General features: G+C 46.2%; 1 long non-coding RNA gene across 1 annotated transcript; it reads right to left on the reverse strand.

Annotated features, from left to right (window-relative positions):
• Positions 1 to 6,708: 6,708 nt before the first annotated feature.
• Positions 6,709 to 23,917, reverse strand: LOC311439755. The gene is made up of 2 exons (XR_014694975.1): positions 23,654 to 23,917; positions 6,709 to 7,339 (listed from the first exon to the last, which is right to left on the reverse strand). It is a non-coding gene; the product is annotated as an uncharacterized lncRNA (long non-coding RNA).
• Positions 23,918 to 25,383: the final 1,466 nt, after the last annotated feature.

The raw sequence follows: 25,383 nt of genomic DNA on the forward strand, positions 1-25,383 counted from the left end.
CCATGGGATGCACGAGCACAGCACCAGCATGTCAATGCCACCAGAAAGGCCTGTCCAGCAGAATACAGCTGCTGGAGAGCTGCACTCAAGAGTGACCATTGGTCTCTTCTGCACTGTCAATATTCAGTAGAAACAGCCTTCAAAACTACCGAGTTGCTCCAGGAAATGTGCTGAGCTGGTGAATCCTGTAACCACATCTCCTTACTGCTGTCAGTCTCCGAACAGTAGCACGGTGAAACTTTCTGAGCTCTGGTTCTTCCAAGCACCAGCACCCATTGCTGCCCAGATGGTGCATTTGCTGATGCATCAGTCAGTAGTTACCCTTCTTCGTTTGGAAGATTAATTAGGAGATGTGATGCTAGTTGTGCAGCAAAACAGAGATTGCGATCGAGCCCTTCCTGCTCCTCCCTGCCCTTCTGGGCATCCTGCTTTGCCCGGGGGCTGAAGGACTGGGCAAAACGGGGTTTAATTACAATTTCTGTTCAGCAGGACACCTGCTATTTTTTCCACTGGTACAAATGCTATGAGAAGCCAACGTCCATCCTACCTGCCTCTCCATGCGCACCGTGCTGTGGGAATTGTCTGCGATATATTTGGTCATTAAGAGACAATTCAGCGGGGTGTGTGTGTGTGTGTGTTGCTTTTTAAGGCTAACAAAACAGTATCGGAGAGCCTTTTTATGATGAATATAAACATGAATTGAAAGTCCTCTGGTAAAGTTTGGATCTAGTTTTCCTGAATAGAAAGGAAAAGGCAAATTGCCACCAGTTGCTTAGTAACCAGCCAGAGCTCATTTCTCTTCAAGGGAAACCAATTAGGCCTTTTAACCTATTTTAATGGGGAGGGGGAGTGGATCTATAAAAATTAAACTTCCTGAATGTCCTTCTGGTCTTGAGGGAACCCTTTGGGGAACCTCTTGAGCTGGTTCCAGGTGCTGGCTCGAAGGAAGGGTCCCCAGGTGCTGCAGGAGCTGGCGGCTCCCAGCTGCGGCCTGTGTTCCCATCCACCTTCCCCTTCTGGGCCTGAGGCTGCTCTCCTGAAACACTGCTCCATAAAAATGCCACAATGTCACTCTCCATACAAAGCCACCATTGTCAGGGACCACTCGTTGGAAATAATTAAATATTTGTAAACAGGTCTCTGAAGTATTTGGGAGCTCCCATGCAGGTGCTGGTGGCAGCGTCACTGTCTGTCCTCCAAATGGAAAATGTGTGAAAAGCAAACTATTTGACATCAAACTTCAGCTCTCGGGTGTTTTCTGCACAACACTGAACCATTTGCTTAATTAAACATACTGTTATTAATACGTGTTTTAAAGTAACAGAGGCACATCATTATTTTGAGCTCTGTCTGCTGGTCCTGCAGCAGAAGATAAGAGAGAAGCTCTCCTCTGCCTGCCCTGACAGTGACATTAATCATCCGTGTTGGTGCACTCACACAGCTCTCTCACCCCTTCCTCCGCTGGTAGTGCCAGCAGCTGTGCACGGAAAGGAAATGACGACTGATGTAATTAATTGTGTTCATGAGCAGACTAATACATACCGCTCTCTTTGTTAGAAGACAAAGCCACAGGCTTACAATGATTAGTAGCTCTTATTATTCATCCCATTGTTACAGATCTGATCAGTATTGCTGAACAGAGGCTGCAATATGAATATTTATGATTGACAATTCGGAAAATTCTTATTTTGGCTGTGCTTTAAAATCAGCTTCAAGATGATAAGAAGTTATAGCACAGCCAGCTAAAGCCCACACTAGTAATGCAGGAATTATTTCACATCATGTTCTTAATGAATGCTGGCCATGATTTTGAATTGAAATCCCAGTCTTGGAAGCCTGTTCAAAAACACAGAAGATGCCCAGGAAGAACAGATGACTCATGTGGGAAGGAAGAAGAAGCTGGAGAAAGATCCTTCCCCGCAAGTAGCCACGCACATCTCCAGACTACCTCCCCAGAGACCACTTGACCTCTAGCAGAATCTAAATTAATAGTCAGGGCCAAAAACCACTGATCATTGTCAAAGGATACAGAAGAGTATTCTTCAGGAACAAACCGTAAATCAAGAGTGAATAGCTTCCTTACAAATAACTAAAAACATAAATATAAAATGCATTCACCAGAAATCGTGGACACAATGCAAGAACAGGGTATGAAATTCTGTTGCTGTTTTCCTGTATGACATTAGCCTGGACAATGATAAGGACCTATTTTTACCTTAAATATGTGTTAATAAACTGGACTGAAGCAAGAATTTTTCTAAATCATTTTTAATCTCTTATCCCTCCTCTGCCATGTACCAAGTCCGTTTCGACATTCATTTCTAAATACTTACAATCTCTATAGTGCTGTTTCAAATCTGTACCACTGATCTGAATTTCATACTATGCTCTGAACACATCCTATGACATTTATCTTTCAGTTCATGGTCTGTACTGATGCTCTTCTTATTTATTCTATCTGATACTCTCAAATAAAGTAGTGGATCTTCAAAAGAAATCTTCAATCAAAGTACAGTTCAAACTAAGCCGTGGTTCTTGCCAGGTTAAACATGTGACTTTCTGTCTCTAATGGAAAGATGATGATGGAATATCTCACTACTGACCTCAAAAGGAAAATCTGGTGATTGATAATTTTCTAATTCAGCCCTATTCCCTCTTGTGTTCTCAGACTAAAATGTAACATTCTTGTTAAAACCATACTTTGATGTTACCGGGCACTTTCGGTTCAGCTCATTCTGAAGGATGTCATGTTTATTTTTCTGGTTACTATCAGTATCTTGGAGATACCTATTTCTTCAACTCTGAAATAAATAAGTACTAATTCTGCTCCAGGAAAGCTGCAAAGGTGGGACAATTTTGGGGGGGATGGAAAAAAATGGAGAACAGTGCTGCTAGCAATGGGGCAGTGCAATGGGGTCATCTCTAGCAAGCCTTTCTCACACTGTGAATTACCAGAGGCAGGTGTGGGGTATTGCAGGAGGATTTGGAGATTGATTTTGTGCTGCCTGGAGAAATCATCATAAAGCAACCATACAAGATAGATTTAGATAATAAGTACTTTCAACCCAGAGATTTAAAACCTGTGCTCTTTGTGACAAAACAAATGTGGTTTCTTTTTCCTTTTTTTTTTTTTTTTCTTCTCCGAATTTCTCCTACAACACAATTACTGAGAGTCCTAGTAGGACCTCGGAGTGCTCCATAGGTACAGACACATTTATTTGTTTTCATACCCCCACATCTCTGTCATTACTTGTTCTCATCACTGGAAGAGGCTTAACCTGCCATCTTGCACTACTGGAGCATGTGTAACCCAACATCATTCATGAAGTAAGGGAAAAACAAAGCTACCAGCTTCCTTCACCCTGAATCTCTCTGAGCTGGAGGCAGATGGAGAAGGGAAAAAATGCCCCATCTAGATTTTTCCAATAGAGGATATTATAAAATGGACACTGCAGTTGGATGGCAGGTGGTGCTAAAAGAATTGTTGAGTGATGGGCACTGCTTGAGAGGAGAAATCAGATGAAAAGAGGATCATGGAAAGGATCATTTCCATAGGATGGTCCTACCTGCATTTTTCTTCTGGCTTTACTATGGGGAAAAGCATATCTGCCACTGCCACCTGTGAGACTGGTCATTACCATTACTGTACTATCTCAGGACGTGCTGATAAGATAATTGGAGAATCCAATTCCATTGGATAAATGGAATTTAACATTTCTGAATCGTTAAAATACCATGGCCTTGAGTTTCCTAGTCAAAATAGCCACTGATAACCAGAAAGAAACTGGAATAAGCTGATATACCTGTTTTTGCTACGTGGACCTTTTCTAACTCTCCATATTTCTGCCTGCAAAATGTGATGGATTTTTAGCTTTTAGGGCACTGAGAATTTTTATTGATTTTTTTTTTTATTATTATTATTATTTTTGAGTCTTTTATATGGTAGCAATAGCCTAATAGAAATACATGTAAATGGAATCACATCAACCGTTTCTTCATTGACATTCAAAAAGGGTGCAAAGACCTCATCAGAGCAGATTTCTAAAGGGTCGAGCCTGAAGGCAGGTGAGTTATGGGGATGCCACCATGCCCTCCTCTCCCCGTGGTGGGGGCTCAGGCAGAAATACTGCCGAGTGAGTGCAGCCCATGCCCGGGCAGACCCTGGCGAGGGGGATGTCTCTGGGACGTGCCAAGTCGGAGCCTTGCTCATCAGTTATGAAGGAAGGGATCTTTTCATGTGTTTTTCTTGAAGGTCCCCTTTGAAATTCTTATCCAGTCAGGGTCTGACCTCCCTAAGTTACACGCGTACAAATTTACTTCCTTGACTTCAATGAATTCACTCTTCCACTATTTATCAGCTTTAATAAGACTTCTTAACTTAGCAGGGTCATTCAACCTAAATGAAAACTCTTCAAAGGATTGATGCCAATTATCCTTCCCTCCTCACTGTAATTACCACGTCTGGGTGGGCTCAGGTTGCACAGCTTCATCTGCACGTGCAGCTGTGGATCCTCCGTGCTTGCGAGGCTGGCAGCAGCAGAGGCAGGACAGCAGCATCCAGACACAAGAACAACATGAGCTTATACAAGATGTGGAAACCTGCACTGTTTTAAAAGCAGGAAAGGTTCTGAGTTCATTGCTCTAACTCGGAGAGTTTGCTGATGTGCTGCAAGCTGAGGGAAAGCCAGCAGCTTAAATTTACATCCAGCTGTTTGTTTCACCTTGCATTTCAGCACAACTTTTGGCCCTCCTTGTCTAAATTCCCATTTCCATTGACAGGTTTTAGTCATTCAAGGCCTTTGGGAGAGCAACTGATGTGCACAACGCCAGCCTGAGGCCTCAGCCTGAAACCTTTTCAGTGCTGTTTGGAAGGTCAAGACACTGAAATTAACATTTTTCAATCTACGTAAGTACTCAAGTTAAAATAGAAGGCCAGTGCATTTGTCTGATTTTAAAAATTAGTTTCAGTAGTTACTTTGCCTGTAGTGATTTCCAAAGTATAGACCCTGTGAGAATTAGCCAACCAAATTTCCATGAGACTGTCTTCTGTATTCGTTTTATTGCTCTGTTTGCTTTCATAGACAGTTCTTTTAAAATATTTTAATGAATTCTTTGGTGATTTGGACAAAGCATAAAATAAAAGATACAGGTGAATAATAGATCTAAAGAATGAAAGAGAATTGTTTGCATCATGTTTAGTATTTGCTTGAAAAGCTCATTATGATGACTGCTCAAAACTGTTATTCAAAGGACAGACCCATTGTTTTAAAGGCAATTGGAAAACAGAAAAAATGCATGTTCTGTCACTCCGTGGCTAGAGGACTTTTGTAATATAATGTTGCAATATCAAAAAGGATAAAAATACTGCTTTTTTCCTGTTTATTTTTAACAGAGGTTGTCTCCTTTACACCTGTTTGATATCCTCCTGCTTGCAAGCATCCTCTGCAAAGAGTGCTCTGACGTTGTGGTGAGAGAAGAGTCTCCTCAAAATAATGTATTTTTAAGTAATAATGTATTTTTAAGGGGATGGTAATACCTCAAAACACATGCTGCCATGTGTGTATGCAGAAAGTCATAAAACAGAAAGGGAAAGATGGGATGTTATAAAAGATGGAACCATTTACAAAAAATGGATTACGCAGAGCCAGAAAAGCATCTCTGTACTTTGCAGGAGAAGAATCAAAATATTTTATCTGGACTTTTGTTGACCAGAGGAAAAAGACAACTCTTAGCACAAAAAAGCACAAGGGAAATACAGACGGGAGAGCAAGTCACGGCCAGCTCACCTCTGCTCCTGGAGACAGGATGCATCTGAGGTGGGGAAATATGGTCATTTAACTATTCACGGGGAAGGCAATAAAAGGGTTTGCAAATACGACTGAAGTGGATGGCCACTTCTGCTTCTCAGCATATTCCAAACCCACGTTTGGCTTTAGTCACACATCTTGAGAAATGGCTGACAACACTGTTGACTAAAAACCGTGTCAAAGCATGACAGCTGCTAGGACAAATTCTCCATACTTTGCTGGAAGCGGGCTGCTAGCCTCTTTGCAGAATTTTTCTATAGCATATAGCTCACTTCCTCACGAGGCTGTCAGCAAGATTACTATATGAGTTTTTTCATTTATTTTTTAGGCGTATAAATCGCTCTACTAGAAGATAGCCTGAGACCAACGATCATCCCACACGTACACCGCACACATACGTCTCTACATGCCGTAAATTACCAGAACTGTTCTCATCATTAAGAACATAAGACTTTGGTCATTGCAATTGCAGAAAGTATTCAGTTATCCGAATTGAGCACACACGTCCCAGCCTTTCAGCAGCAGACTCATTCTACGAAGGACAGGCAATCAAAAGACATCTGATCTACCTGTGGTGATGGCAGCTCATCCACCTCTGGCTGTTCACAGCCTAATTTTTCAGCCCGAGACTACAAGGGGCTGGTTAGCAGGGATCCAACTTTCATGAACAAGCCCTTCTACGTTTATGATTTCATGGCATTAACCTGCTCAGCTCAATTCAGTAAGATTAAGCTCCATGCCACTTGTTTTTGGCTAAGGGAGGCTTTCTGCAAATACAAACAGTGTTTGTACCCACACATATGAAATACAAGAATTATTTTTCAACAAGGAGTAGAAGGCTTTCTCCAAAATTCTCATCAGATAGACAGCTTCAGAAAAGAAACAGCTTATGTAGCAGGTATGTGCTGAGAGCCTTTAATTAAGCGTTTGAAAACCAGCTGATGACTGTCACAGGCAGCCTGACAATGCAAGGGTGTTTGCAGAGAACAATCACAAGTTGTCCCTCCAAGTATGTGAGACGAGATGATGACAGGTGATGGGAATCTCACGCATTACCCACAGAAAACAGAAGTGCTTGCCTTCTGATTTAAAAAAAATAAAAAAAAAAATAAAAAAAAAAATAAAAAAAAAAATAAAACCACCTTAGGGAGCTATTTTTCAATAACCCTGTCTTCCAGCCTCCTCTCAGGAGTAACTTTGCCAGCAAACACACAAGCCAATAAATTCTGGACACACTGGAAAAAAAGAAGTATCAGCCAACAACCTTTTTTCTGGTGACAGATTTCTGCCGTTTCTGTGGTACATAAAAAGGACAGCAATGCATATCTTTGTTCCCCCAAAGCAATAGAAGGGGCCAACTCATTATACGTCTTCTCCATCTTCATCCAAAGAGCAGATGCTTGTCCTGCCCACTCTGCGTGCGGCAGTGGCTGGCCCGTCAGCTGCAGCCAAGCTGGAACGAGCTCTGCAATTCAGTGCCCGAAGGCACACGTGGAACTTGGACTGCTCCTACAACAACAGGGCCTGTTGCACTGGAAGGGACAGGAGGGGGAAAAGCAACATTTATTACTTTTGCCTGTTGTACAGAGGGAATTTGAAAACTTATGAGCAACACGGATTAGTCTTAGGAACTTTAAAGTTCAAGTCATTATTCATGTTCTTTCATACATTTTTTTGAGGCTCATACATTTTTTTGCAAAGCAGATGAATTTCTATTCAAGGTTTACCCAGAGGCACAATGATCTCTGCCAGCCAGATACAGATGAGCACTCCGAGCATCAATAACACTTACCACGTCAGTTATGACTACAGAAGACAAAGTACTTATTCTAATATGGATCACAATAAAAAAGCATAGATCATAAAACTTGGTCAAGAAATTTGATCACTGAATAAGGCAATAGCTTTGAAATATATCTGCTCCATACAAAATCTTAAAATCACTCCCAAGACAGTTCAGGTCACAAAATTGAAAGTCTCTGGCGAGCCCATAAAGATTAACGTGGTAAGCTGCGTTAGAGACCATTGCATGCCACTGTTCAGCAGCACAGGTAAAATTTGCTTATGACAGTGAAGGGAAACCTGACTGCAATACATATGTGTGACAATTTTAATTTCAATTATTGAAAAATAAATTCAAACCAGTTTGCTAAAGTCTGTTTAATAACATAGGAATACTTTCCTGGAATTAAATTATTTTTGAGTCCTTTTGTTTATGAATATCAGAGCCCAACAAAGCACAACAACCCATTGCCTCCTTGCTGCTTTTGTACTGCAAGTTGGCCCTGTTATATAAGCCGTAGGAGACGTCAGGGTGGCTGCTGCAAGCCAAAAGTGCTCTCCTGGTGCTGGGCAGCATGACCGTCCTCTGCCGTTTGCACAGCAGCACCAACCCCAGCACAACAATCCGGCTGCTGCATGGCCGAAGCTAGCAGAAGTGGCAGCAGCATCCCGCAGAGCATCTGCACGTGGCAGCGCCCCGACCTCGCACACGTGCAAGGCGCGTTGTTTGCAGAGCCTCGCGCAGCCCCCGTAAAGAGTCCGGCATCACAAAATCTGACTCCATCTCCAAATTTCTCTTCCTCAGAAACCTAATTTTGGCTAAATGCTGGGGTGACAAGAGTAATAAAAATAACACTATACAATGCATGAAGAATTTCCTTTCCTAAATATCAGATTTTAAAAGCAAAATAAACATTAATTCTCTGCTGTCCTGGCAGTGACACTGAAGTGATTCATGGCCATTCAGCTGCGCAAGGCTATGTTCTTTTCTTTGAGAAAAAGAGTATAAATCTTCAGATGAGCTATCAAATGGCTTTATGATTAATTCTGTGTTATCCTTGAATTTAATGCCAGTGGGTGGGAAGAAAAGAGGAATATCCCACAGAAGAGAAACGGAGCATCAGACAAACGAGGAAACTCCCCAAGGTTAATCTGAACAAGTTTCCTTCTCATCCCTCCCGTGAAACATGGTGCTTCGGGGCTGACACTGGCAATTCCTCCGAGCCGAGGGACTGAGCCCTGCTGAGGAGCTGCTGCGGGGTCTGGAAGGCTCAGGGAAGTGCTGGGCTGGTGGCTGCTCCTTTTTGCCTGCTGTGCCCAGGTGTGTTCAGCACTGCTCCCCTTTGAAAGCCAAAGCTCTGCTGCTGGTGCATCCTGCTGGGAGGGCTCTGCAAGGGCCGTGCAAGCTCAGTCTGCAACTGCCTGGCTCCAGGGAATACCTACAGGTGTCTCACCAAATGCAGAGCAATCCCCTCCTCCATCAGCGGCACAAGTCTTGCAGGATTTTCCTAGTTTCATTTGCAATAGGTGTGGAAAATTCTTTTAATTTGATATGAGTTCAAAAATGAAGGAAAAAATGGAGCTGTGCCTTTATGTTTGATATGAGCGTGGAATTTAACTAAATCAGTGAAAGAGTTTATAGGATCTCTTACCAGTATTGACCACAAATTATCCACTGTCTGCTCTGGTCCCAGGAGGTTCACCTTATTCTGATAACTAGGACGGACAGCATTAAGGAGCATCACGTCGAGTAAAACAGATCAATAGTACAGATGATACGGAACTCCTTGGTCACATATACATAAAATTCACTGACAATTTCATTTTTAAAGTTCTTGTAAAAGGCGCTAACAAGTGCAGAAAGTCATGTTGACAGGAGCAATGGGGAAGGAAGCCACGACCCCATCCTGTGCCCAAGGGACCTCCAGCCCTGTGCGGGAGCTGGTGCTCTGCTGAGTGGGGTTGCAATTGCCGTGGGGATGGGGATATTTTTTGTTGTTGTCACCCGTATGCCAGCAGCCGAAGAGAGGCTGCTAACCCTCCCACTGAGCCAAGAAGCTGTCGGATCACATTAAGGAGCATTGAAGGCTGCTGACAGATTGTGAATGAATATTCATGGCTGTTATTCTGCAGCCCGCACCCTATATAAGCATTACCCAAAAAAAAAAAAAAAAAAAAAAAAAAAAGGAACTGACCCCTCAAGCCTGAATCACAAAGTTTTATCAAAATAAAACTTGGTTAAAAATAACTGAGATGACAAAGTGCATTGTCCCTGGTGCGAGTTGCTGCTTCCTCAGGCATCTCTGGCCACCAGCTGCATAAAGTGCCCGAGTTCCCCAGGGAGAGGCTACGGATGGGTGTTGCAGACAGAGCTGTTGTACTAAACGAAATAATTCCCCATTTCTGTGTATTGAAAGGAGAGAGGAGCAGCACTCTGGGCTCCTTCTGCTTGGTTTCACAGCAGGAGGCGCGGCTGCCCCCCGGGAGCTGTCTCCACAGCTTTCAGACCTGTGACCCCAACGAGCTTTTAAGAAACTTCTGGGAATTTTCTCACAAAGTTCAGTGGTTTGTTTATTTATTTATTTATTTATTTTTTTTTCATGACTCAGAAACCAACAGAAATCAAGGTCAAAGCACGAATGGCTGAGACTTTTTACAGTTTAAATCGACATCTTTGCCTGGCTCTAGAACAGACTGAGCAATAAGGTGGGGAAATTGCTGATACTGCAAATTACCTGAAACCAGTCAAAGGTCAAGAAAACAACCAGCCTGTGAGGACCTTGAGCAGATCCCAACAAGTCAAGGTAAATTGGCAGGATGATGGTGGAGGAATCCACATCTTGCCAAAGACACGGTTGTACCAGTTTGGGGTGATTTCTTGCAGTCACGCAGGCATTAGGCATGGGATCATTTCTAGGAGCAAGCTCATTTGCTCACTGCGTGGCATTGCTCGTTACAAGTAAAGTGCTAGGCAGCATAAAAATGAAACAGAAATCAAACAATGTGAAGGGTTTCTCAACCTAGATTTAGATTTACCTTTCTCTAAATTAGAGTGGTCTTACTTGGAAAGTGCATCCAGTAATTCTCACTGCCTTGAAAGAGCTGGGCAGAAATAGAAAGTTGTCTGTGTCAGAAATCAGTTAACACATGACAAAACAAAAAGATAGGCTAGTTGGATTCAAGCACAAATAAATAAGAGGGCATTCTGTAGAGATACATGAATTACCAGTGGAAGAGCAAGAAGCGTTACATCTGACACTCGTTCCACCCTGGTATCTCTAAAACACCAACAATTTCTAACACAAAATTAGGTTTACTTTTGGCTTGTGGACACCACCAGTGGGTGTGGCCATGCAGGCAGACCAGGGAGCAGCCACGGCCCCACCGTGATCAGGTGGCTGCGGTGCAAAGCGCCAACGATGCAGGAACTGCTCGGCAAGCTGGAAATGCTTCTAACCAGGCTGGGGGCAATCGACTGGAGTACCAGCACGCTGTCCATACATGTAATAAATGAGTGGCAGAAGGCTTTAAATTGGGACCGGTCTGAGCTGAAACACCCCATGCAATTCTAGACAGCAGCCAAGAAAACTAGCGTGGCCTTTGAATGTAAAAGGGAGAATAAAGCAGAGAGCAGAACTGCATCTTCCAAAAAGAGCTTGTCCAGGCTGCTGTGCCATTTAGGAGATTTAGAAACTCAATGTTTAAGAAATCTCCAAGAGCATCAGAGGATAGGAAGAACAAACAGAATGCATTTTAGTCTATTTTCAGCTAGGAGGGATGAGTGGCATGTCTGCTATAACTTTCCTATTTATCAGGGGAGAGGAAGCCTTAGCCCCATGGAAGGCCTGGTTCTGTACATCCTATCTGTGCTTTTGAAATTTTCCACAAAAATTAAAATGAAAAGGAGAAGGTGAGATGTGGCTGGTACGTTCTGGACTGACACGTGCAAAGAGCTCAGAGAGCCTCGCATATTGGAAATCATTGGCAGAACATCAAGAAAGTCCTCAGCAAAATTAGGAAGAATCCATTTATTCAGAATAACCCTAATCTCACAAGCCTGATGCTTCATACAAGAACACAGCGTGTCTGTGCAGAGCAGGGTAATTCCCACTTGACTTCCTAGCGTTTTATTCAATTTTGAAACAGAATGAGAAATGCAGGAAGGAGCACCACCGTGCCTGTGCTTAGTCCTGCAGGTTTTTACTCCCTTACGTGTCCTGTACCAGGCGGCAGCGAGGGGAAGGGGCTGTCAGTGCTGGATGGGGACACGTTGCACGTTCCTATGAAAAAGATCAATCTGGATTTTATCAGCTTTATCACGTAGTGAAATTTTGATTAAATCCTGGACACATTTTCTTTCTTACAGGAGGAACTTTATCAGCTCAATAAAAAATAGCTAACACTTTCCATGGAGGCACACTTTCCATGGTGGCCAAACACCAGTGGTTAAATGATCAGTAACTGCTTGTTTTGACTTGGCAGCTTGAAATACAGAGTGGGGTGAAGTCTCACTGGAGGTGTACGCGTGGGACAGCTGCAGAAGGAGGTGCCCTGTCCTCTGGGGCTCCGGGCAAAATCCTCCAACACACCTCTCTGCCCATTCATTGGGAAGTATTCTCTTGTAGACAAGGGAACATGAAACAGAAATGAGTGGCCATGCCACGAAATGCAAGCCTGTGGATTAGAATTACTTAAAACGTTATTAAATTCCACTGAAGTTTTTATTCCATTTTCTTTATGACATAATTTTTATATCTGTTGTGGTCACAGAAATAAATGATTTAATTTCCGCAGCCTGCACGCCAGATAAAGCCTTGCGCTCGGAAGCTAAGGAATATATACATGTTAATCAGCACTGCCCATGCCATTAGCAGCCATATTCATTTGTTGCCTGTTGTCGTTCCTGATTACACCCTTTTAGAGCCGATTACTGCAGTAACAGAGGGCGGGCAGGCAGTTTCCCTGTTGTGCATGTCCTTGGGTCAGGCTTCTGATCACAGGTGCAATGTGCTTGGCTAATAAACTGCCAATCTGCTTTATGTTTTCTGCAACTTTCCGGGTTTGGAAATCAATTAGTATTAGTGATTCCAAGGAGAGGCAGTCTAGCTTTGAAAGCAACATAAAGGCGCACTATTGAAAGACTAAATGAAATACGGTACTATTTCAAACTGCAGACGGAGGAGCTGAATGATTTTTCTGTGCCTTCCAATTTAGCACCCTTTGAAAATAAAATTCTGCTCAGCATCAGAATCAGAAGTCCCGAGTGCTGTGCTCCTGGCGCCAGCCTTTCCCCACGTCTGTGTTGTCGGGCCGCTTGTTTGTTTTGGCTATTTAGGCAGCTATTGATTTCTGGGTGTTTTAGAACCAGCCCGAGCAAATTGTCCTCCTGAGTTAGTCTCTCCTAAGGAGCTGCACTTCATTCCGTGTCCATACAGAAAGTCCATACAGACACACAGCCAAACCAATACTGCTGCTGAAATGCCTGTTCCTCGCTGCATTTCTTTCCAGCAGCGTTTAAAAAGACACTATCTGTTTAATCTAATGCTACCACATCACAGAAATTAGTCGTGTCCTATTCACAGCATGGTGCTTGAAGCAGAAATGTGGGGCTTGTGATCCCAAACACCCCACCCAAATACCACAAAACTTTGTACTTCACAAGAAGAGTATGCTAAAAGCTCTCCCGTCTGCCATTAATGGATAAATAGGGACTCTGTAATCATCACATTTTATCAGGATACCGCTAATCAATAGCAAAACCCAAGCCCATTATCCGACAGGCACCCTTACACCTGGTTTTCCCCGTTCCCTCAAGGCCACCTCTCCCCATCTGTGCCGAGGGACCCGGGGGACACCAACCTGCCCCAGCTCGCCTTGGCTCAGGCACAGCCCAGCCCCGCAGCCGCCGAGGCTGGAGCCACACGAGGCTTTAATGGACAGGGGCACGACGTGGTGCTTTCCATCAGCTGCAGCAAAATGGGATAGGAGCCAGTCAGAGCTGATAATGAGAGTATAAACTCCGACTCGATAACAAAGCACAAAGCCCCTGATAGATGGAGCTGGGATAAGGGAATAGCTTGTCTCATCTTCTCATTCCATTTATTGAGACAGAAGAAAAGCTGAGGGTAGTCTCTCAAAATGCTGCCTCGAGCCTACGGCCAGCAGTGCCCAGGGAGGCAGGGCAGAGCCAGGGGGGCTGCGTGCTGGAGCAGGAGCCCCTCGGCCACTCGGGTTCGCTCGGACAGGTCACTGCAGGCATGCTGCAGAGATTTGGGTTGTGTTGGTGCAGTGGGGTGCTGGTTAATTTTTCATTTTGCAGAATTAAACCAGTGCTAGTGGGCAGTGAGCTTCAGATTATTACTGGTGTGGTATTTACAGAGCTGATGTGACCCACAGCGCTCACGTGCAGGTGAGACTAGGATCAAAGCGGCGTGCGGAGCCTGCGCTGCGCGGTGGTATGGGGCTTGAGCCTCGGGCTCAAGGACGGGATGCTGGGGATGGAGCCTGCGAGGGGCAGTTTGTGCCTGCAGCCCCCCTTCTGCATACAGCACAACACCCCCCTGATGACAGCGATGAGGGGAGCAGTACGAAATTTCAGCCCAAACGACTCTGCCCTCCCTATGCGCCCCGTGAGGCTGCAGGGCATCGCCAGGCTCTGTGCTTTGCAGGGAACTCTGACAGAAGACAGCTAAAGCGTTAAAAAATAATAATAATCATTTAAAAAATCTACTCAAATATCCGAAACTCATCCCAGCCTCAGCCGTGCATGGCAGCAGCACCCTGCTGGAGAAGCCCCACACGAGGGAGAGCTCCGCGCCGGTGCAACGAGACCCTGAGCGTCTGCAGGAATGGCTCGGTAGCATTTCCAATAAAGAGCTCTGCCTCGATTAATGAATTTCTTTCAATAATTACTTCACTTGTGTGGAATTACGAACTGTGAATGCACTGGTACATTGACCCGTCTGGCAGATTGGCTCTCCCTGCAGCTCCCTGGGGCATCCCCAGCTCCCGAGCTGGCTGCTGGGCGAGTGTCAGACACCGTTTGCCACGTTTGTATCAACTACATTTAGATTTACATCCATTTAATAATTTGGGATTAGCACACACTGTCACTGACGGTGCCCTGTGTGCGCCTATAAGGTGTGTTTAATCATCTTGCTGCAATTAAAAACACGGCACTGCCATCTCCATGGCACACACAGCCCCAGGTGCTCGTGCCAAAGAGCCTTCTGAGAGCCCCTTCTTAAACTTTTCCCAAATTCTTCAGTCATCCCAAGCCCTCTTCTGTTCTGCCTGTTTGCCTTTCTCCCCCCCAGTATCTGCAGACAATGTTATTATACGCCAGCTTCCATGGCAGGAGGAATAAAATCCGGACATGGAATATTTTCACGGAGCTATTTTAGGGTGAATGTAAGCAGATTTGGTACGGAGAGGCTAATCCTTTCGAGGCGTATTTAGCGATCTCCCCGAGGAGCAGATAAAGAAGGGCGTATTTCAGAGCTCACCGATCGCATTAAAATAAATTAATTCTGCTGCAGATCTCCCCAATGCCTCCCTGCACGAAACGGGACCGGGCACACACTGCGGGGCCTCCCCCCACCCAATTTCTCATCACCCCCAGCCCCAGGGGTGAGCCCGGCCCCCACCAGCTGCGGGGGGCTCCTGGCACCAGCTCGCCCCCGGGCTGCGCATTGCTCTCCTCGGGCACCCACACCCCTCGCTTTATGCACGTTCATATGCTTATTTTTAGCTTTTATGCATGTTTACTCTTTGCTTATTCAGTTGTTTTTTTAAGACTTTGTCAGTTCAGGCATATAAATATCTGCACACAAGCTGCTCTAGTGCCAGATCAATATCAGGGCGCGGGGGTGCATCGGCTACCTGCATGGCCTCAGCCGTGGGAGCAAAACACTTCACTTTACTTTTGTATCTAGCACAGATTATAGGATTATATGTAGATTATAGGATCATTATGTATAGATTATAGGATTCTATATAGATTTAGATAGGGGATACATAAAGGTTTGTTAAAATTATGGGGTTTTCCCCGTTCCTTTGAATCTTGCAGGAACTTTTCTTGCAACCCAGTTCCAAGTGGCCGAAAGCACACCCACCTTCCAGCACGGGGGACGTAGGGGACCAACACAACCCTGCTCACCTCCACCCCTTGCTCCACACAAGGCATTTTATCCCAGGGCAGAGAGAGCTGTGCTGCCTTTGCTCCTTTCCCTAGGAAATTAGATCGATCGCACATTCTTTGCCCTTGAGCGCCCACTGCTCCTACAGGGCAGCCCCAGCTCAGAGGACAGCTTAGCCTGGACCTGGTTTGTGATTGAGCATCTTGGAAAACAAGGCTGGTGTGAAGGGCTGTGCTGACCAGCACACAGAGAGGACAGCCGAGCGCGTCCCAGGGAGGCTCCGGCACGGCGGTGCTAAAAGCCCTGCCTTGCTCTGCTCTCACCGAGCCACGTTAAAAGATTAATAAAGGAGGTTGGGATCTGCAGGAAAAGTACACGCAGGATTTCTGCTAAGAAGAATGTAAGCCTGACTAGATCAGCGATACCAGCAGTAATAAAATATCTTTGTGATCCTCGCAGCCGGGATTAAAGCCTGCAGGCAGCCCACGAGATTAAGGAAATTACTTACATGAGGCACGATCTGCTCCCCTTTCCGGGCTTACTTTTGCCACATAGCTAATCAGAGAAAAAGAGTGATTCCCTACTAAGAGAAAATATTTACAGAGACACTTCTTTGCAAAAATGAGAATTTTTCGTGATAACAAAATCCGATTTCCTTTGGCCTGGCTTTTGCAGGCCAGTGCCCACAGAGACTTACAGAAAAACAGGCTGGATGTCGCAACCCTCTGCCCAGCCTGCCCGGCTCTTGCTCCCCTTACAACCTTGATTCCAATCCAAACTGAGAGATTTCTAACAACTTCGCTATCATTTTTTGATGCTTTTAAATCATTGCATTGAAGCTGACTGATGAGGAGCTTGGATCTGCAAAGGCCAAGCAGGGGCTGGCTGGAGGCTGCCGGGCCCCATCCAGCGCAGGGCTTGCTCCGGAGGAGATGCTGCCGGTATCAGAGGCCAATTAAAAGCACATTAAGAGACACATCGAGAGCCTGACACAAGGTTACGGAGGGGTGACGCAGGGCAAACAGCAGCTTGACTTAATGTGAGGCTTGAAAGTGCTGCAGAGGGATGCAAGCATCCATTTGGGGGAATTAATGCAGAAGTAAAGGACCCTGGGGAGCCAGCTCAGCTGGGAGGGAGCAGGTCTGATGGGAGGCGTGCAGATGTTAATGGAGCTGTTGCTTTGCTAAGTGGCACCACGTCAATAAAAGTGGGCATTAAGGGAGATTGATACAAATTTTAACAACTTTGGAAAACCCTTTCCTGTCCCCTGGGGCTCGGCTCCTGCTTGTTGCTGCAGGACACACAGTGCCAGCCCCAGGGGGAGGACGGGCAGGGAAACAGAGACTGCCAGCTGGGGAGAAAGGGGAACACATGGAGCCGAGGCAGAGACAGCAATTTTGCTGTGTCAGGAGCATGGTAACCCAGATTTCAAACCAGAAATCACATCCTGATCAAAGTGTGAGCTTGCACCTTAAACCCAGGAGCTTCATGCTGGTGGCACAGCGACCCAGCCCAGTGGAGCCACAGCCACAGGGGGCTGGGGGCACTGGGAGGTGCTGGATTTGGGGACGGAGCCACATGGAGAGCCCATGGGCCATGCTCTGCTGCAGCACTGATTTGCACCTGCTGGGCACCTGATTCTCCTCTGCTCACAGAGATCTGAAACCCTCACAGCTGTGTGTGCAAACACAACTGACCGTGCTCAGTGCACCATTTCCCAGGCATTAAATACAGGGACGTGCTCAACACCATGGCAGCAGATCCCTCTCCTATGCAGCAAACTGCAGCCAAGCGCCCTCAGCACCCCCCCAGGAGGGTGCTGTCCCGCGGCAGGAGGCAGCAGGGGGGTGGCTTGGCCCAAAGTGCCCCGGGCAGAGCCCCGGTGTGCATCACAGCCCACGAGCCATGCAAACAGCAAACAGCCACGTGCTGTATAGTGCTGGGCACGTGCTGGGCTGGAGAGCTCTTTCCCTCAGTGAAAGTAGCTGAAATGGCGAGTCTAAAAAGTCCTCGCTCACTAAATGGGATTATTATTTCCCAAGCTCTTTTAAAGCCTCTGTTTGGTAATTGATTGCTTCCCTTTTAATCAGGAGTAAAGAAGACAGAGGAGTAGTTGGGCGCAGTTGATCACACGTGTGTACAAGTACGCTGGGCTGCCTAATGAATCTGCTCAAAGAGAAACCTGTGATTACCCCAAAGCAACCAGCTGTGTTGCTGTCCTCATGTCCCAGGCACTTGCCACCAGCAAGCTGCTGTGGCCCAGCCCTGGGCAGGACGGGTGCAGCTCCTGCGGCTGCTGGCAGAGCAGAGAGCACCGCGGGGCCCCCAGAGCAGTGCTGGGCACCTGGCCCCTGCTCCTTGTGGGCAGCAGAGCTGCACCGAGGGGGGCTGTAACCCTGCATGCCTTGAGGGATCTTTTTTATTCATCTATTAAGAAATGGAATTGAATCTATTAAGAAAGGATGCCCCGCGTCCTGCTGGGCTGAGGACTGGAGGGTTGCCCCCAGCCCCGGCACACACGGGGTTAGGCAGTGCTGAGCAGCTACATTTGTGTTTGGGAACAAAAGGTAGCCCCCCCTCCTTTTTTTTTTAATATCCCCCAAGCAAAAATTATCAGTTACAACACATAATTGTGGCGAGGGAGAGAAAAGCAAAGTTAAATGAGCTAAACTGTAAACACAGACCCTTGCTGGAAAAGATAAGTGTGCAGTAAGTGAACCAAAACTGGCTTAAACACAGGGGAGAGCGGATAATAGAGTTTAGGAATTAAAGTGGAAAAACAGGAGGTGGGGTTTCGAAGGAGGCCGCCGGAGCAGCATACCAACGGGGAGGCAAAGTCAGGAGAAGGACTTTGGCTCGCTGCTCTGTGCAGGTATTTGGGCACTTCAGCTTCAGGGGGCGGCCGAGGTGTGCCGTGTATTTTCTTATCAAAAGCCTCACGTTGGAAGCACAAGAACTGGAGCTGTTGAGGATTTCACAGGGGACCACCCGCAGCAGCTGGAGACCACTTTATGAATTATTCTGGCTGGGGAGCAGCGACCAAAGGTGGCTCCATGTTTTCCTCTTAAACTTGGGAGCGATTCCTCTACATTCACATCGTTTTGGAGCGGTGTCACCGTGTCCATACCTGTATATATCTTCTACTCATTTGCTGGAAAGGAGGTGTCAGACTCTGGCCCTACCCCAACGCAGGGGTCTGGTGATTACTGCTGCTTGTGGTGGCAGCTAAGGCCGCTCAATAAAGCAGATATAGTTAGCATGGCAGGCAGAGTAAATGTTTGCTTATAGAACTAGAAATAAAAACCATGTGCAAAACCATCTGCTTCTGTCATTGCTGCCAGAGGAAATGGCGTTACTCCCAGCCACCGAGCCATCCGCCTTGCCACGGGTTTGACTGAAACTATCAAGGGCATCAGCTGCAATAGGTTTCCAGTTTTTTTGCTTCTTTTTTTCATTTAATTGGAAATCAGATTGGAGCTGGCTGGACTGAAAAACAGCGTTTCTGAGTTACTTGGGATGAAACTGGCTTCTTCCTGGGCTCCCCGGCAGCCCTTGGGGATGCTCACAGGGTGTGGGGCTCGGGCTCCCACTGCCTGCCCGCCCTGCAGCCGATCCCACAGCATGGCCCAGGAGGCAAATACAGCGATTTCTGCCTCAAGGTACAGGTCCAGTGGCTGGGAGACAGCCTGCTAAACACAGCAAAGCCACTGTGAAAATAGGTGAGATTCCTAATGTCTCATCTTCTTTGGTATTACAGGCAGACTGCTGGGGTAAAACTTTATTTTTTTGGAAACATCAGAAACGATATTAAACAAAACAAGAAAACAAACAAACAAACAAACAAACAAAATAAAACACAAAATAAAAACAACTCCTTTTTCTGTCCAAGACTACAAAAAGCCCACTGGAAAACACAGCGGTCTCCTCACCACGGAGGTTTTATCAGAGAAAGATAATCACGGGCTACTTGTCCAAGACACAGCTGACAACTCCGCTGTGGGAAATAAAATTCTTCCTTCTCGTGGTTAAAGCCTAATGACCGAGATCAGAGAAATCCAGAAGCATGGGCAGAAATCTAGAAACACGTCTTGCATGAGATGGAAATTCCCACCCCGAGGCCTAAGGAGAGCTGTGGCTTGAAACTGGAGCCTGTGCTCAATGGGGGCAGCAGATGCTGGGTGAATGGATCTGTGCAGGGATGCGACTCCTTCTCCCGACAGTTTCAGCTGACTTTTCCCATGCTGCATAACTCACATCACAATTCCCAGGTAGGGAGCAGTCCCCATGGCATGCTCACAGCCTGGTGCAGGGATGCTTCGTGGGCTGTGGGCCAGGCAAGGGCTGAAATCAAGGAGCAGTGCCCTGAAATCAAGGAGGCCGTGCCCTGCAGAGGGAACTGAGCGAGGAAATGGAGCAGAGGAGAGAGCTCCCCAGTGCCCTATGCAGAGCACGCTTTAATTCAGGCCTTGGTTTCATCTAAGGCCACTTACCAAAACCTATGAATGAATTTAACGCCTTACAAACCTCCAGGATTACAAGTATGAAATGGCAGCAGCGTGGAAAGAAGAAACCATGACGGGATCTCCATGGAGGAGGGCAGGAGGCTCTCCTGCTCACCCCTCACTCAGCACCCGCAGCCCCGCGGACACGCCTGGCCCCTGCTGTCTCCCTGCAGCCCCCCTCCCTGCACGGCCTTCAGGCTGGAAAGGGGCAGTGGGAAAGGAAATTTCCCCGTTTCGTAACTCCACAGCCAGGCTGGTTGTTCTGGAGGAGGCATCATGGCTTTATTTTTACACAAAAGCTTCTGAGGTTGCAGCATGTAACATCAATGCGGGTTGGGTGTATCAACCTCCAGTTGACTGCGATGTTTGGATTAAGCCAATATTTTATTCTTTTTGGAGGAAAAATACCACTGATTATAGAAAATTATTTTTTTTCACACCAACAAGATACAGGCCTTGAAAAGCTCAGCCTCCTGTGCCGACGATCACAGCCTGTTCAGGTGCAGAACGTCTTTATTAAGCATGCTCTTTAAAGTTAAACACAGCCGCGTTTCTCATGCAGTGCTTGTTCCGAGCAGGAGCTCTGCTTTCTTCTGATGCCAGGGAAAAGACTTTTCTCTTCAAAGGAGGAAAAAAGAGGAAAACATAAAAAAAAAAAAAAAGAAGACATTTTGCTGGTGAAATGCAACCCAGGACCAAGGCAAGGTGACTCTCGCAGCTTGCCTTCCCCTGGCTGCTCCTGTGCAGCCTGGGGCTGCTCCCTCCACCACAGGCATTCCAGCTGCCGTGCAGGTAATTAGGGCTCCCTTTGATTAACCTTGGCTGCTTTGGGTACTCACAAGGCTGGGGCAAGGCAATAAAGAACACGGCCCCCCAGAAGTTCCCCTTGGAGTTTTGGTACCCCCAAGCTTGCCCTGTTTTGGGCTCCTTTTGGGGGAGAAGACCCCAGAAGAGGAGCCCGAGGAGGTGTCAGTGGTGGTTCTGCTCGCAGTGGGGACAAGGCTGGAGCTTTAGGTGTCCACCCCATTAAGGGAGAGGAGCCACGGGATGTGCTGAAGGAGAAGCTCTGGGGTACAGAGCCCGGTCCGAGGCTGTGCAGGACCACCACTGCTGGTGGATGATGCTGGTGAGACCCAGCCTGGCATGAACCTGGGAGGCTTAGCAAGGAGAAATGGTAACCTGGGGGAGTGAATGGAGATGGGAAACATTTAACAGCACCTGGAGGTTGATTTGTGCTCCAACAAAGGCGATCATCAAGCAGAAACATGACAAATTTACATTTACCTTATACCCATACAACTGCACCTAATTACCACGCTTTGCTGTGAGCACAGGAAAACCTTCTGGAAGTGCAAATTGCAGCAGGTGCAAAGAGCAGCTGAGAGAATTGCAAAAAGAAGCACCTCACCCAAGAGGCTGGCAGAGGCACGCCTGAGAGCTGGGTGGGTGATGGCAGGAGGGCCACGAGAGGGTTCTGCCAACACACCAGCACAAACTGGTTGAGTTTGGACCATAAACATCACGCAGAATGCATAAATACAGCCAGCACGGAAGGACTGGGGGCTGGGAAGGCGCCCTGCAGGAGAACAGGCTGAAAGACCCCAACCCCTGCGGCTGTTCTCCAGACTTTAGCAGTTACATACCAAGAAGCCTGACCCCGCTGATGTCAGCAGGAACTTTGTCAAAGCATTTTATCTATGCATTAATTTTAAAACACGGGTTATTAGGAGATTTATTAGATTTTAAAAATAAACATGCTGTTCTAGTTTCCATGTGCATTTGGCCAAGCTGGAGACTAGAATATCTTATGTGTTTGAGACTCAGGGGCTGGGTTCCCAACGCATCTCATACACCCCCCTACTCCATTTGCACAGCTACAGATTTCACCCTATATACTCAAAACATAACAAAAAAACAAACAAACAAACAAACAAACAAAAAAAAAAAAAAAACAGGACAGGTTAATGCCCACTGAAACTCTGGACAGACATCTGCAGGGTTTTGCCTGAGCATCTCACCACATTCCTGCAGCACACCCTTTGCAAACACCTCCTTTTAGGCCATCTCCAGCATTTATTCACATTTATGTTGAACTCCATCAGGTGCGAAAGAAGGTGACGGCCTCCGGTAGCACCAGGCACGCTGCACACACGCAACATCACTTGCATGAAACACACAGCAATAAAAAAGGAGCAGTGCAGCCTACGACAACGTGAAAACTCTGCTAACCCCCCCCCCGTCAGGGTTACACCGAGCATCCCGGTTATTTTCCCAAGGTAACTTTTCACAGAAGCTTTCCAAGTTAAACACTCCGCATCTGTTTCAGGTCCGTCGATGTGGGAACGGGGTGAGGTGAGAAGCTTGGTCCCATTTGTAAGAAAAGGCATTTTTGCTGCGTTTCTGGTAGCTGCCCTGCTTTCCTTCCCGATGTGAAGGCATTATTAAATAAAACAACCTGAAGACAAGTAAATGGAAGACAACCATGAAAAATTGTCTGGGTACCGAACAGCTCAAACACAAGCACACTTGCCAGGAGTGTATTCATTATGAAAAGCATGTGGAGAGGCAACAATTCTGGATGTCACAGCCACTGCTGAAGAAATACAATATATAGATATTTCATTGGCGGTTGGAGGGATAAATCAAGTTAAATTGCTCACAGAAGCAAACCCAAAGCATCTCGCTGTGAATCTAGAAAAGTAAATTTGCAGTCTCGGGGGAGCGTTGCCATCATTTGTTTTCATTTCTTTGACTTCTCTTCATTTATGTTAGAGATTAGCTCTCCGAACAATGATCACAGCAATATAAAAACGCGCTCCCAGAGGAACGGGATGAAAGTAATATTTACCAAAGTAAACCCAAGTGAAGAAATAAAATGGGAAGAACTAAGTTTGTATAAAAAACAACAACAACACACGAACTACTTAGGAAAGGAAAACAAAATGACTTCAACTATCAGAGAACCACTAAACTTCCATCCAAAAATGTTTATCCTCACTGGGAGGCCAAGAGGCAAAAAACGAAGCAGCCAACAAAGCCAAAGCCACAGAAGGCTGCCAGCAGCAGCCCTTGGCTTATTTTCCTGTTGCCCATTCTGGCCAGATTTTGGTCCCTAAATATTCACTTTTCCTAAAGGAAAACAAAACCACACAAACATTATTGTTCTTATTGTTTCTTCCTATTTATCTTGTTTTTACCCAATGCGATCCTGCTAAGGGTGGAAGCAGACAAATTACTCCTAGAGGAGCACGGCTTCCCAACCTGTGAAGCCAGCACACGGCGAGCTCAAGCCCTTGGCAGGGCGTTTCACCGTGGCTGGGTTTTAAATCACAACTTCCTTGCTCTGGAGCATTTTGCACCCAGAAGGGGCCAGGAATGCAGGAAAACCCGAATTAAAGACATGATAACACCCACAGGAACCTACCTGAGGAAAAGGAGCCCAGACCATGGCAGATCCCAGGCAGGGAGCAGCAGCAGCGGGGGCAGCCCTAGTACAGGCACTGCTCAGAGCAGAGCATGAAACACTTCCAGCCTCTGCAGTTTCCAGGGGAAAGAAAAGAAAAAGCAAATACACAGCTCCCTGTGCCCCTGTGGGCCAAGATGTGATGGGCTCAGACTGCAGGCAGGTGCCTGTCAGGAGCGATGCACACCCAGGAGATGCACAGCTGGGGGTGCTGCAGCCTAATGGGGTGAAGAGGGAGGGGTTGGAGGAGCAATTTGTATTTATTTTTTTTTTCCCTCAAATATTCCAAGTTTATTTTCTGTGACTCTTTTACCAGAGCAGCCCAGGACCTCATTTGCTGAAATACTGTTGTGTTGAACAACTGCAATAGCACCAAAATCTTTTCACCCTGATAAAAGTTTTTTTCCGGCCCAAGAAGACCCCCACATGCGGGCAGCTTTGCTGATGCTGGCACCTTCCTTTGAAGAGGTTCAGCTCCTTCCTCTCTGAAGCTGTAGCTCAGGGACCGTCAGCAGCTTGCACTGCAATGTGACAACACAAAACCTTCTTCTATTGCACCACGGGGCTAATTGCATTTATTGTAGTGGTCTTCCATTCTAAATGTAACAAAACGGAGCTGCACTTGGAGGTGTTATAACAAACATATCACCATTTGCACTGATCGCTCACTTCTGGCATTTCACAGAGCTGCGCAAGAAAACCAAACAGACCGACCCATTCAGGGGCACTCCTGTCCTGTGGTAAGATTTCTGATGCTGTTAGGAAATGCTACAAGCACAGAGAATCCCCAAGATATCAATACCCCATTTTATTCCCATTTTATTCATCTCTGAAAGAGGGGGTGGCAGTACAGGGTATGGACATGCTCACCCGTTTAGGACAGAAAGCCACAAAACTGGTACGAGCCACTGTGACAGCAGAGCCTTCCTCCAGAAAAGCAAGATCTCATCGCTCCTCTACATCTGTTCCCTCTAAATGGGAAACTTTGCAAAACCCTATGGAAACTGCCATAAAGTCTGTCCTTTGGAAGCCCTGTACCTTCTGCGGGGGTCACTGCTGTCTGGTCCCACCACCCCTCTCACCAGCGTACGCTTTGGGGCAGATCTTGCTTTCATAGAAATAAATGAGATTTTTTTCACACAGAAGCAGCAGAAATGGATCCTGTGGGCACTGCACTCTGCTGCATGGGGCATTTCTGAGATCGGTGTGGAAGAAAGTGAGAAAAATAGGCACGGAAGAAAAGAAATTCAAACAAAAGTGAAAAAGAACTGGAAAACAGAAACAATTTTCAATAAAGCTGCCAGCCTGCTCTGGAACTCTACAAACTTTCTAAATTACATCTTACATTAAGTACTCTGCTTTGAAATGCTCTGAGTTCATTTTTTCCAAAGCAACAGAAAACACCATTAATTTCCTTGACTATAACAAATACCCACAACATCATAAAGAAAAATCCCCATTCGTAGGAGAAAATGTCATAATCGCTCCTACAAAATATAAATCCATAAATCTAATGAATAATAACTTAAAAATGAGGTCAACTGAGAAAATGATTATGATCACAGATGGAAGAGGAGAGTCTGTCCTCCCCGCACTGGAAAGAGAAGGGACACGCTGCAGGTCGGTGTGGAGCTGTGCTGATTTCCTCCAGCCATGAGATCTGATCTTCACAGGCAGAGGGACGCCTTTGC

The sequence above is a fragment of the Aythya ferina genome (assembly GCF_964211825.1).
Source record: "Aythya ferina genome assembly, chromosome: 7".
Lineage (NCBI taxonomy): Eukaryota > Metazoa > Chordata > Aves > Anseriformes > Anatidae > Aythya > Aythya ferina.